This window comes from Pinus tabuliformis, chromosome 9 (genome assembly GCF_031772625.1).
Source record: "Pinus tabuliformis cultivar Carrire ecotype Pingquan chromosome 9, CPIR1, whole genome shotgun sequence".
Lineage (NCBI taxonomy): Eukaryota > Viridiplantae > Streptophyta > Pinopsida > Pinales > Pinaceae > Pinus > Pinus tabuliformis.
The window spans coordinates 142,527,968-142,541,900 of NC_142307.1; positions in this window are offsets into that span (position 1 = coordinate 142,527,968).

Below are 13,933 nucleotides of genomic sequence, written 5' to 3' on the forward strand. Positions count from 1 at the left end.
AGTCTGTCGAGAAACCTAAGGAGGACTTCACCAGAATTCAGCCTGCCAAGCCACCAAAAGGAGATCAGAAAGAAACACTGTCTGAGGCGGGCATACCCATGCTCAGAAAAAGTAAAGCATGTCCGCATATCAAGTACAAGCGGATCCACTAAGTATAAAAGTATAAATGACTGGAAGATACATAATGGATCATCTGATCATAATGAGCAAGTACATGTCTGAATATCACATATAAGACTGTCAATGATGTTGAAAGATGCAACGGATCACTGATATCAAAGACTGATCCCAAAAGGTACCAACTGAACATGATGGAATAGGATGGTACTACACAGCAAACTCAGGTGCCAGCATATAGAATGTCGCCATGACTGACTGCAACATATAAGGTGGAGTGGTATCAACTAGTAGCAACAGGAGCAACTGTCAAGTGAACCAATGAATGCTGATACAACCTGAGGTCTTCACCGACCGCCGTGGTACATTTCTACACCATGGGAATAAATGATCTGAAGTCGACCATGTGAGAAATCGTTTAATTATCGGTCATTGATGTATACCGTTAACAAACGCGAGACTACACACCGATAATGATAATGAGCGTCAAGGTACCCAATACAATCTAACAAGTGTGAATAGATGAGCTGAAGTCGCACACCTGTAAGAATCTATCGATCAGGAGACAATGATGGTTTCCCACTGTCGATAGCGAGGAATCTGCCACTAATGACTGCAAACCCCAAGGTACTGCCAAATGGACTCTAGATCTTTACCCCAGAGCAATGAGTCGGAGTCGATAGGGAAAGATCTGCTAGAAGGAAGGCATTAAGGCATCCTCCATCAATCTAGCGTGAGTGTAACCCGTAGGCCAATAATGTGGAAGGAATCGGATGAAAAAGATGCAGTAACCCAACCGAAGTACGTTTCCGGCGTACACAAGATGTGGCTAGTGCACGGCAGAAACCCTCTGAACCAACCAATAATGAAAGCCGACACAGAGGCGAGGTATCCACCAATAGGGTCAAATGGAAACCAAGGTACTGCACAAATCCCAATGTGTGATAATGTATGCTGATGTCGAACACAAGGGAAACCACTTAGTCAAAGACCCATGATACTGATCGATGCTGAGCACAAGGTGACCTATCAATAATGAAAATAGGGCCAGGGTGCGGCTCTAGGCCTGCCCTCAGAGCAAGGTGTCGTCGTCGATAAGGACAAGACCCGCCAGCAAGAAGTCAATGGGGACCTTCTCAAACCGGCACGAGTAAAGGACCAATATAGCTGATGTGATGATAGACATGATACTGACAACCAGGGATGGCCGACTGAAAAATGAGTCAAGAGACACCGCAGAAAGGCCGACTCAGGCTAACTTCCCTTGAACAGAAGCACGACTCAATGTGACTATGTGGCAGCATATGATGACTCTGTATAAGTTCGCCATGCAGGAGGCACGAACGAACCCTCCATATGATTGGAAGAGATAACCAATCGGGGGAGAACTGACTCAATAACAAGGTTATGGCATACCTAAGTCAAACTAAATCCCACCCATGCGGAGGAGACTTTGTTTTGAGTGCTTTGTTCAAGGGCGACATGACTGACTCTAGCTGCCAACAATAAATGGAAATAATGTCCTTGTTCCCGCTCTTTTTTGGAATATTTAATTTTTTTGTCTTTTTCTGTTAAGCCGAAAAAAGAATAAAAGAATGCTATGGTACAGTGGAAAGAACGAGTGTCGGTGAAACAGATGATCTAGTTCCTGGGAAAGGAACGTTCCTATGCTCAATGCAGGGAGGTGAAAACTGGTCAGTGACACTCAGAGGTATGTTCCTTCCATGGATCAGGGTATGTCAAGCTGTAGAAGTCAAAGGTATGCAAGGTTGATTTTGCAGACGTCATGGTCAAAAGTTGGCTTAAACACGAGTCCAAGTGAAGCCGGCTCTAGGCCAAAAGGTGCAAATGGTCAACATGCAATGCAGAAGTACAACTCGACACATATAGGAGCCTCTAGGGTATAAGGCCAGAACGAAGCGAAGAAGCAAAGAGGAATGAGTCTTCAACGCATAGGTCATGGCGGGACTACAGAGGACTCCTGAGCCTACTCAAAACGAAGCAGCATGGGCAACAAATGTCAGTGAGGTACTAACTACGATGCCCATGTAAAGGGATGGCTCTACCATCGTGTCATGATTTAAAGAATCGGCGAGTGAAAATGGCTTACGAACCATAACACGATGGGGTGGACCCTACGGCAGATGTATCAGTCAGATGGAGGCTAGTATGCATAATGCAACGGAAAAAATGGTGTCCCTAACCTATATGCCAGTGAAAACACGATACCTGCCATGACGGGTCAGCGGTCATGGAACCGTCTCGAACCGTCGAAAAATGTCCAAAATGTCCTGAAAAACAAACCAAACTCGGCATTCCAAGCTCCCAAGTTAAAAGTCACATGAGGCCAAACAAAATAAAATTTTGAAAAATTTTTGCATTTTCAAAACTTATAAAAGGCATTTTGAACTCACCATTTTCACCATTTGACTTGGAGAGCAAAAATTGTGGAGCAAAAGGAGCAAACTTCCCTGTGACCAATTCAGCCGTTCAAACTAGCCGAAAATTTCCAAGTAAGCCTCAAACTTGTCTTACAATTAATTGTGATAGTTTTTAGGAATTTTAGTTGATGTTTTACCATTGGAATTTTGCAAAAAATTCCTTCGCGACGTACACGCAGGTTGGCAATATTGAACTCGCGTATACGACGGCCCTACACGCGACTGTGTATATAGGAACCCGCGTGTGCGCAGCGAACTAATTTTATACACAAAACTAACGGATGAAAATGATTTTTTCTTCCAGGATGACTATCACATGGCGTGAAAGAGAGCACTCAGCCGTGGATAATGAAGTTATGGGCAATGATGAGGCATTAGATGCCCTACGGGGATGCGGGTTGCTTAAATTCTTCAAATTGCCAAATATGAAAGCAAACACGCGTCTGCTCGAGAGGCTCATTGATTATTGGGATGTCGATGAGGAAGCATTTGTGATTGATCAGATGCCACTCAGGATAGAAGTGGAAGACATATATTTTATCACGGGCCTTTCCCGAAGGGGAGAGGTAGTACATTCCCGGGGCAGGACACGGAATAGCCTCAGTGTAGATGACTATGTACAGATTTACTGCCCGGGTCATCGGAAGGTCGGGAGCCAGATCTCTATCCCACATGTGGCGAGTTTGTCACTCAGGATAATCTTGTTCACCATAGCTCGAGTGAACGGATCATCCTCACTACATCAGGCATCACGGGTAACCATGAGCGTGGCAGTGGACTGTCTCACTACTGTGTTTGACTGGTGTACTCCTCTTCTTGCCAACATGAAGGAACAACTCACTTCTATCAGGAGGGGACAAACCAAGAACTTTGGGTTCGGAACCATTTTCTGCACTTTCTTCTTCAAGAAGGTTCCTGCACTCCGCCCCAGGGTAGCAGTTGCCATCAGTAGTCCACGTGATCCACGCATGGGCCGGTGGGCTGACTTGATGAAACGTCTGGGGGTGGGGAAGTCCCAAGGAATGCATTTGACGATGACTTCTTTGCCTGGTGGGAGCAGCAGATCATCGCCGTGGATGACTCCCCCTATGCTGGGCTAGATTTCCGAGGAGATCCTGATCTAGTGTTACCCCTGGATGCAGCATGGGGCGAGATTGGTAAGAATTTTTTTATTATTTTATGAGTTTTTTGGATTTTTCAAATATAGCATGATAAATTTTGAAAAATATTTTTTGATGACATTCAAATGACTAATATGATGATCATGTTCCAGACATTGGGCCTGTACGACCAGATGGATTCCCGCGGCATGGACGGCGTGGCCGAGGAGCCGAAGAGGCGGCTGCGGATACGGAACGGACCTTAAACAACGTCCAACGACACTTGGCGAGACTGAGCTGCCGAGTACCGATGGCCGAGATAGAGGACCTTCCTCCGGATATGCAGCATCACGTGGTTGGCATGCCACGTGACTGGGTTCACGTCTTTCGGCGCGTGGCCAACGCTATAGTGACATACTTAGACGCTCATCCTGAGCCGAGGCGTTAGATATGCCTGACATGATTATGGGCATTTGAGTCCCAATTTTTGTATATTTTTGGACATATCTATATATATATATATATATACAGTTTGACTTTTTGATGTATGATTTTATGATGATGAATGATTGATATGCGAGTCTAATGCTTGATTAGCGATAGAATCAGCTAACCAATTTTGAGATCTTGGAATGTGCAAATAATTAATGTAAATAAATGATCTTTGCAACAACCTCACCCTTAAATATTGGCGATATAATAAAGGATCCCTAACTCGATAAATGTTATTTAATTGAGACACTATCAATTGAGAATCAAGATATACTACCAACGAGTCGATCCCATAAGAGATTGCCTCGGATAATAAATTGATAACAGCTGTATACTCGGCCATATTGTTTGAAGCAGGACCGATACACACGCCTCTCGATACCATCAATTGACCAGTTGGATAATAAAGTACCCAAGCTGTGGAAGCAAGATTCCGAGTGTGTCGACTAGCACCATCGGCGAACCCAAAATAGACCAAATCATCCATCAGCACCTGCCACAGCAGACCAAAAAGCACTGATATCAGAAAACGCTCGACGATATATGTATAAAATATATACATAAAGTACAAAGAAGTCATTGCCCAGCCTGAACTAAGCAAAGTAATTCTTTAGGTAGAGCCCATTTCGGGGCTCCGCCAGCTTGTTCCCTTCAAAGTCGATTAACTCATACAACCCTTTTTCTAAAACTCGTTTAACGATGAAAGGACCGTACCACATAGGCCTAAATTTGCCTGCCCCCAAGGTGTCTTTATCTTGGTCGTAGACCAAGACAAGGTCACCTTCAGAAAAGACTCGAGGACGGACAGACTTATCATACTGCGTTTTAACCCTTTTCTTATGAGCCTCATTCATCGTGGCGGCATCTCGACGCTGCTCATCGAGATGTTCCAAGTGAACTAGGCGCTCTTCGAGACTCGAAGTCTCTGGAAGGAGTTCAATAGCCAACTTAAGAGATGGAATTTCACATTCGACCGGGAAGATGGATTCCATCCCATAAACCAACTGAAAAGGTGTAAAACCAGTAGCCGTTTTGATGGAGGTTCGGTATGCCCATAGAGCCGGATACAACATAATGTGCCAATTGGATCGATTTTTATCGATTGTCCGTTGGAGTATTGTCTTAAGAGTTTTGTTAACTGCCTCGACCTGCCCATTGGCCTGAGGATAATAAGGGGACGAATGCTCCTGACGGAAGCCTAATTTACGAGCCAATTCGGTCATTATTTGATTTTGGAAATGACTGCCATGGTCAGTGACAATCTCCTTTGGGATACCGAATCTTGAGATGATCTGATTGAAAAGAAACAAAGCTGTCGTGTCACTATCGTTCTTATAAGTAGGCATGGCCTCAGCCCACTTCGTGAAGTAGTCTACAGCCACGATAATGTACTTGTGATTCGCCGCTGAAGGCGGATTACAAGTTGTAAAGTCAATGCCCCACTTAGTAAAGGGACCGACAGCGACAACGGGGAAAAGAGGAGCTGGATGCGCATGCATCTTGCGAGTAAAAATTTGACATGGGTGGCAGCGTTTGACTGCTTCCACACAGTCCTTAAAAAGTGAAGGCCAAAAATAGTCGGCATGTAAGATGCGTTGGGCTGTAGCAAGCCCTGATAGATGACCACCACAAGCTCCACTGTGGCAATCATTGAGCACGGACTCTGCTTCCTCTAAGGTTAAACAATGCCGAAGGATTGAGTCAACCCCTCGACGATATAATGTGTCACCAACAATAACATAGTTTTTTTCCAGGTGACGTAATTTGCGACGTTCATCCTTGGAGAAAGTAGAGGGGCACTTCGAACTCTGGAGATAAACGATGATATCTCCATACCAAGGGTCTTGTGCAGAGATGAGGAATATATGTTCGTCGGGTAAACTTTCCTCATAAACAATATCATCTCCACAAGGTAGCTCCGAGATAAGTTCCACAAAAACCATGGATTTCTTAGATTTGGCAGACAAGAACTCGAGATCGAATTCTTGCAAAATGACTATCCATCTATTATATTTGCCCCCAATCACTCGCATACTGAGGACAAATTGAAATGGATTGACTGCCGCTAAGACAAAAGTTTTACGTAGCAAAATATAATGACGGAGCCGTTGGACAGCATGGACAGCTGTCAAGGCCAACTTCTCAACCGGAGAATAGCGAAGCTCAGGGCCTATTAAGTCTCGGCTCAAATAATAAATGACGTGCTCGGTGAGAGCATCGTCCTCCTGAACTAGAACCATACCAATGGTTGATTCTGCCGCAGCGAGATATAAAGGAAGTCTCTACCATAATCTGGTGGACTCAAAAGTGGGGCAGAGACTAATTCTTTTTTCAAAGCATCAAACGACCGTTGCGCAAAGTCATCCCATATAAATGGAACTCCTTTCCGTAGTAGACGCATGAACCCTTTAGTGATCTCAGCGTAATTTGCTATAAACCGTCTTAAGAAGTTAGCCTTCCCTTGAAGACTTTGAAGTTGTCGAAGTGAAGACGGGGGAGGCAACTGAATTATTGCCTCAACCTTGAAGGGATCAACCCAAATCCCTTCATTGGACACAATAAACCCTAACAGCCGACCGGATGTAACCGCGAAAACGCACTTGTTGGGATTCAACCGGATTTTATAAAAACGACATCGCTCAAAGACTAATCGAAGATGACTAGGGTGATCTGTTCTCTTTCAAGAACGAGCAGCGAGATCATCTAAGTATGCCTCGATGACATGTTTGATGTCGTGGAAAGCGTATGACATGGCCCGCTGAAACGTGGCTCCAGCATTTTTAAGACCAAAAGGCATCTTTCGATATGGAAAGGTACCCCAGGGACATATGAAGGCTGTCTTATGCTGATCCTCAGGACGGATAGAGATTTGATTATAACCTGGAAAACCATCCATGAAGGAGAAAATCTCGTTACCCGCACACTAATCAATAATTTGATCAATAAATGGTGTGGGGTAATTTTCTTTAGGACAAGCCTTGTTTAGATCCCTAAAATCGATGCATACACGGATTGTTCCTTGCTTTTTATCTACGGGGACTGGATTAGAAACCCAATCAGTAAGAGGAACAGGGTATATAAAACCCGCCTTTAGCAGCTTCTGGACTTCAGCTTTGATAGCTGCTGCTTTCCTAGGGTTAACCGGACAAAGTCTTTGATGAACAGGTTTCGCGTTTTCATATGTTTTGATCTCATGTTGAACTATAGAAGGATCAATGCCAGGCATTTCTTCATAAGACCAAGCAAATGCGTCACGATATTCCTTAAAGAGGTCGGTGTAGATTTGAATTTCTTCAGGGGAACACTCGATCCCGATGAAGATATTCTCAATGATGTTAGCGTCCCTAGAGATGTTGATGGGTATTGTTTTTGAAATTAACGACATATTACCTTCGGCGCGAATGTGTGCTGGAGCCAAAGGGTTCGACACCATATCAACATCACTAGTACAAAGCTCGGAAAACCTAGATTCCACTTCCTGCAAAGGAGGAAGAAAGTACGAACGATGGTGTAAGTCTTCCCACGGTTGATCTATACCCATCATTGCTTCAAGGGTTGCTTCTTCAGAAGGTAAAATTGAATCCAAGCAATCCAAGGTAGAGATAGAGTCTAGGCTCCAGGCTGGGGCCACATGACCATCCAACTCTTCTTCAGAAAAAGGAGTGGAGTGGTTATCTGCAGAGTCTACGATAGATTGATATCTAAGCTCAGCTACAGATATAGGAAACGCCATTCCATTTACTTGTCCTTCAACTAATGTGGTCGTAGGTGAAGGCAAGGTCCAAGGGTCGGAAAAATAATGAGTTCAGAAGAACTCTTCTCGAGGAGACTCCTTGGATGATGAAATAGCATTGATTTTTGCAAAAGGAGAGGGAAGATCAAACGTACCCATCAATGAGGAATACATCCCTACTCCTAAATTCTCAGTCGGTGGGCGAGGGTTATCCACCAAAGGAACAGTAGAGTCGGAGCTCGCTTGGGGATCGATTGGGGAATAGTCCAATTGATCAACCTTAACGATTTTCCCCTCATGAGGAAAGCAAATGACACGAAACAGAGTCGATACGACGACTTCCATTTCGTATACCCAGTTCCTTCCTAATAGGAGATTATAGTCTAGGTTAGCATCTACGACTTCAACTTCGATATTAACGACCTTCCCTCCAACACATATAGGAAAGGCCGGGATAATCCCATGCGGCTTGTGAGAATGACCATCAAATGCAGTTAAGACGGTTGGTGAAGGAACAGCCGAAGGTGAGCCAATAGCCTTCCAACATGACATTGACATGACACATGTGGAAGCTCCTTCATCTATAACGGTGCGAAAAATATTGATTTTCCGGTATGTAGACTTTATCTGAAAAGCCATATGATGAGGGAGTCGCTTTTTGACATTTAACATGTCAAAAGTGAGCACTAAAGAATTAGCCGGATCAACTGCTCCAATTGCGGAGAGTAAAGCACTTCTCTGAGCCGGACACGACTGGAGAACCTCTAAAGTGGACATAGCACACGGGCTTTGAGCCAGATCCTCCACAATGGAGTAATTCTGGGCGGCCCTAGCATTAGGGTTAATTGTCGCGCGTTTGGCGAAACCTTTCGGTATCCGAGGTATAGTCTCAACAGGGGGTCGCTCAATATGAAGGTCAGTACCTCCGGGAACAGTTTTATCCTTAGATGTTTCGGCTTCACCATAATCACGTGACCGAGTAGTCACATGGACATTTGAACCCATCATAAAAACATTTGATGCTTTTTCCCCTTCCTGGTTGCCCCCTGAGGAGGTCCCAGGATTCGAACTCGCGCCAGCAAGAAGTTGCTGCCCTTGGGGAAACGGGTTAGTTAACACAGCTTGCGAACTAGAAGTCCCTTGCTGTCCTAACAAGCGCTGAGCGTCTTCAATCCTAGGGCAAAGATGAGTTAGATGGTCTCCTTTGCATAACTTGCAAGGAAACTTAACTTTCTTTCTCGACTCACCTTTACCACCACCAGCGTTGTTACCGGATTTATTTGCATCGGGCTTCCCATCCGAGTTCTTCTTCTTACCACGTCCTTTCTTTTTCCCATTGGAATTTTGATTTCCTTTGGGGTTATCGGATTGGACGACATTAATTGAAGAAGTTTGGGAAGCGGGAGGATTAGACAATGTGACTTGGTTGTTAGAAGCAGTTTGCAAAGACAACTGCTGCAATTGATTCAACAAGTTCACTGTAGATGTGTCTACTGACCCAACGATACCATCCGCGTGCGGACCTGGCTTCGCCTTAGCTAAATCAACCTTAGATCCAGGAGCATCTGGCAAGTACTTTTGTAGGATCCCAGACTGAGAGTAGATCAATTCTAATTGCTGGGCCCTAAAAATGGCTTGCTCCTCAGAATAGACCCCAGACATGGAGACATCCTTGGAGATCTCGGGTTGTAAAGACTTCAAAAACCACTCGAGACGGTACTCCGGAGGAATTTCAGCTTTAATAAGCCTCTTTCTCCGTCTCCATTCCTGAATGTGATCGGAAATGTGAGTAGTCTTATCCTGATGAAAGGTGGCCAGAAGTTCAGTTCCGGCGTCATAGCGGACAGGCAACTGGAAGTGATTTAAGAAAATATTGGCTAAGTCGGCGAACGATGTAAAGCTGCCCCCCGGCAACTCTATATACCACTTGGCCGCATTACCAGTCAAGGTGCACTGAAAGAGTCTCAACCTAATCGAATCATCGATGAGGGCGTTGGATGAGCACCACAGATGGAACGTGGTTACGTGGTCGCCTGGGTCTTCACCACTCTTCCCTTCGAATTTTGGAATGTCCGAAGGGAGTTTGGTTGGGACCGGAGGCCAGGCCGGATTATACCTGATTGGGTCATTTGTTAACTTTGTGAGATCTGGCAAGTTTAACGTTGCCAGAAATGGAAGCCTAGGAGGACCTTGGGGATTCCACCCCGATTGGGCAGAACTCCCAAAGCTCTGAAAAGATTGTCCTGGAATTTGGGAGGCACCAGGCTGCTCGAAGTGAACAGTAGAACCGGCTGAACCAAAAGGCAAGCCTTGTGGTCCAGCAAAATTTGGAGTTTGACCAACTCCTGTCGTATAACCTCCATAACCAGCAAAGTTTCCTCCTAAAGGATTGTAGGGAGTTGATAACCCCTGATATGGATTCCAAGCCAAAGCAAGGGGAGGAATACTTTGAAACGAACTAACCGTGGTGTACAGCCTATTCCCTTGCTGGCCGATAAACAGATTCCCAGTTCCCGTGCTACCAACCCCAGGGTTATTCCAACCTTGGAAAGGATTGTTGCTTTGTCCTATAGAAGAAAAAGGCATGGATCCTACCGTCGTGTTGGAATGTGGTATATGACCACTTCCGAAAGGAAAACCCTGGAATGAAGCCGATCCGCCCATCATGGACGTAGCGGCACTAAACGGAACCGATGGAATACCCTGTGATTGGGTGCCAAAAGAGAAGAGCCCAGTACCAAAAGTATTGGTTTGGGCATTTCCACTCGTGGACGGAATGGAGGTAGACCCAACTAAAGATGTGCTAGCAAAAGATCCGAACAAGGAAGCGGAGGGGATGGAAATGGTTCCTCCCCCTTGCATCGATGTAGGGGTTTGCATAGTCATAGCACTCGTAGAAGCCATGCTTCCAGTAGTGGTCATGAATGGTAAGCGCGTAGCGTAACCTGGACTTGATGGTCTATGTAACGGAGGCCCAGCGTATTGCAATACGTCTGGATGACTAAATGGTAGGGGAGAATTTAGAGCCCCTAACGACTCTGAGAATTCTTCTACCTCTACGTTATTCTCCGCTTGAAAGCAAACTCGAGAAAGGACTGGAGTGTCCCTCTCTTGCTCAGAAGTGCCAGGTCTTGCTTGGCCGCTAATGTCCCCGAGAGGAGGATCAATCCCCGATGCGTCAACCAGCGTGGGACGGACCCCACCGGTAGTATTGCCTCTGCGCCTTCTAGGAGAAGGCTCTAAACTTGGTGGCGATAGACCACGAAGTCTTCGAGACCGTCTTGGAGATCGGTCAGCCACTTTGAATTTTTTGTTATGATCTAACTAAAGACTCAAAAAATTGAAAGCTAGGCCAACTAGGAGCACAGAGCACACACTATAAAGTCCCTAAAGATACAGCCAGTCAAACAACTTCCAAGTATTTCCGCTCCGGGTGATTAGGACCGGACACCAAAATACAAGAAAGTGAAATAAGGGGCCCTCCAAAGATAGTCTGGGATGATGAGGGCCCAGTCCTATCAGCGAAGGTATCAGAGGAAGTTACGCTGACCTCCTAACAACAGCCTGCGCCGGTGCAAGCCCCCAAGCTTCGCCAGGGTGCCCTCCAGTAGTACTGTCGAGAGTGATACAACGTCAACCTCAGGTGCCACGAGATTCCCCTCCGCAGCCACCTGTGTAGATCCCTAGGAGAGGAAACTATGGGTACCAACTCGTCGCAGAAGCCAGGCGGAACAGTCGTGAGGTAAGTTCGGACAAGTAGGAGAGGGGGTATCTCTCTTCCCTGTCTTCACAGACCCTCGTGGTTAACTCCCAGATCCGGAGCTTTCCTGGTCTTCCTAACGCTATTGGATTTTCTCTCGTTATTCAGACTCTTATGTTTGACGTTTTATGTGGCCTTGGAGAGTTAACTCTCCACTCGCCTAATCCAAGGCCCTAAAATCCTAAACTTGTTGGTGTAACTGACTAAAACAAAAAGTTCTAGTGGATTTTAATTAGCGCTTGATTTTATTAGGCTGTTCTTTAAGTCACAGGGTAATGGAGATGAAACTTGTGGTGTTTTTATGGACGCAAAAGAAATTAATAAAACTTAGCTACATGCACATGCACTTTTTGTTTTCGATGAAGAGCAATTTCTATGAGGTTCAGAGGTACTTCTAATATAAACAAATTTTCCTTTTCTTTTCAGACTCCACACTCACAAAAACTAACAAAACTATATATGCCTAAAAAGACATGCAAATCTATCCTAATGCAAGAACTATATGTGGATGCAAGATTTAAAGACTACTCTAAAAACAAAGAAGGAAAGTTGCTGCCTTATCAAATTTGTCTTGCCACTAAAATGCTTAGATAGAAGATGATGTGTTACCAATCATTTCATCCAAACAATAAAAACAAGTTCTAAGATAAACACAAAGCACTTTCACTTCGCAAAAAAGGAAATCAAATGAAAAGCAAGTTTAAGAAAGCGAAACTCAAAACTTTCAAAAGATTTTCTTTTAATAAAGCCAAGAAATCTTTTTCAAAAAATGCTCTCAAAAATACTGACACCAATGATTGATGAATAGGCAACCAAACACTTTTGTGAATTGACACCTTTCAAATGATGAAAACCCAACAAAAATAAATGTGTTTGAAATCGCTCATGACAATCAAAAGCAGCAATGAAAGTCCAAAAGATCAAAAGACAAGTTTCAAGAAAATGGTAACAAACAACTTTCCCGAAACAAAGGAGCAAATGGTCACAAAAATGGTTTCGTTAAGCAAACAAAAGGGTCACCGAAACAAAATGAACACAAAGATTGAATCCAATCTTCCTACTCTGCCAAAACAGAGCAGTCAAGATTCTTAACCAGAAATCTTGTATGTCAAAAAACAATGACGCTTGCAATCAACGAAAACAAGACTAATACTCCTTATAACTAGAGAGAGTTCAAAACAAGATGCCCCCTGTTAAACAGAGGACTGTTACTGGAAAATGACTACTTCAAACTGACCCAAACCACTAGACAAACATTCAGCAAAAAGAAAATTTATAAATCTTGAAAATTAGATAATATACGCGCCTGCAGTGATGTGCAGAGTGCGTGTACACGCGACTGTAACTGAGGAAACCTGCGTATACGCGGGTTCACTTAGTACAACTTGCGTATATACGCTTCTGTAATCCAGAAAAACAACGTATCTGAAAATTTTCAAGAAAAATAAAAAAATACAGACTGAAAAACTGGAAAAGCTTAGAGTTCAAGAACAGATCAGACAGTCAGAGCCAGCAAACAGAGAGGCTGAGCCTTGATTGGCTTGAAGACTACCCAAACTAGGAACAACAAGAGTGTTGTTCCCCAGCGGAGTCGCCAATTCTGGTTGAGGGGAAAGTACCCCTAGGGTCCTTTGGGTTAAGACTCTACCAGACTGAAAATTGCTTATTCAAAGAAACACACACACATCCATTATCTTTACTGTAAGCAAATTCTAATGTTGAGGGTACGTACCTAAGGTCCTACGTTCGAGAAGGCCTTTAAGGTGCAAACCCTTCTTGGAGTTCCCTTCTTCGCCTTTGACCTGTAAAACAAACAAATCAAAGAACACAGCAGTACATGGACAAATACTTATACATAAACCATCTTCATGCTATAAAGTTAGTTATAAAAATCTTTGAGTAACTACTTGCATAAGAATTCAAAACAAGAATCTCATAAGCATAAAGAAATATTGTTTCGGGAACCAAGACGTGTTTCTTTATATAAAGGCAAGTCAAGTACATATAACGGAAAGATTTCACCTGAAACACCTTCAGCAGGCTCCAAGCAAAGCTTCCTCCCGGATTCGTTCCAGCCTCAAGCCTCCAACAAAAGCTCCTTCCAAGTCTTACTCAATGGTGATATAAAGGATGAATGATCACCAATACACATGGAAACAAGGGTTTCCTATGCAAAATGGGGGAAGTGCAGAAAGCACCAAGGACTTCAGACCTGGTCTAAGGGGAAAATCTCAGCATAATAATCTTGCTCTCCTTTCTCTCTCCCTTAGGCCTTCCCTTTGATGTCTTT